This window comes from Centruroides sculpturatus, unplaced genomic scaffold (genome assembly GCF_000671375.1).
Source record: "Centruroides sculpturatus isolate CEXI.00-Female unplaced genomic scaffold, Cexi_2.0 scaffold21, whole genome shotgun sequence".
Taxonomy (NCBI): domain Eukaryota; kingdom Metazoa; phylum Arthropoda; class Arachnida; order Scorpiones; family Buthidae; genus Centruroides; species Centruroides sculpturatus.
The window spans coordinates 9,613-10,418 of record NW_019384490.1 but is presented as its reverse complement, the minus strand read 5'-3'; positions in this window follow the sequence as shown (position 1 = coordinate 10,418).

The following is an 806-nucleotide window of genomic DNA, read 5'->3' as shown; positions in this document are numbered from 1 at the left end:
GCACGGTTCCTTTGACTTTTTTGTTCCTATCAATATGCTGTACAGTTCCGTTAAAGTCCCAATGGTAAGATTTACTCTCCGAATGAAGAGGTGGCGAACCCCCAAACCGTACACCCCTGTATTAACAATAAAGTCAAAGGAGCCATACCCCTACTCGCGATTCTTCGAGAGATATAAGCCCCTGAAATAATAAATTCCTATTACAAATATACTGAATTATTTATATTGTTATATTGACCAAATAATAATTTATTGGCCAAATGAATAATAATTAAAATTGTTAATTTGAATGTTTGAAATATGACACACGATAGAGGCGCCTCTATTGTCCGTTATCAAACGGTTTCGGGACAAACATCCGTTGAATGGGTTATATATATAGATAAGAAGATTGTTATATTAACCAAATAATAATTTATTGGCAAAATGAATAATAATAATTTATATTGTTAATTTAAATAATAAATAAAATTGTTAATTTAATTTGGTGTTTGAAATATGACACACGATAGGGGCGCTTCTAGTGTCCGTTATGAAACGGTTACGGGACGGACACGAAATGAATGGGTTATATATATAGAAGATTCCGGCTCTTTCATCGGGGTTTTGTTTATGTCCCCAATTCCCTAATCGCTTAATTACAGTAGATCCCCCTATAAGACGGTAGATACGTTCCGTTCTTTATGAATCAATTTTGTAGGAATCATAGTTTACGGACTACGGCTGTTTGAAAGGTTTTCTTTCATAAAATTAATCGATTCTAGACTAATTCGACTCAACATTTCCAAAATACGTATATTTTTTTG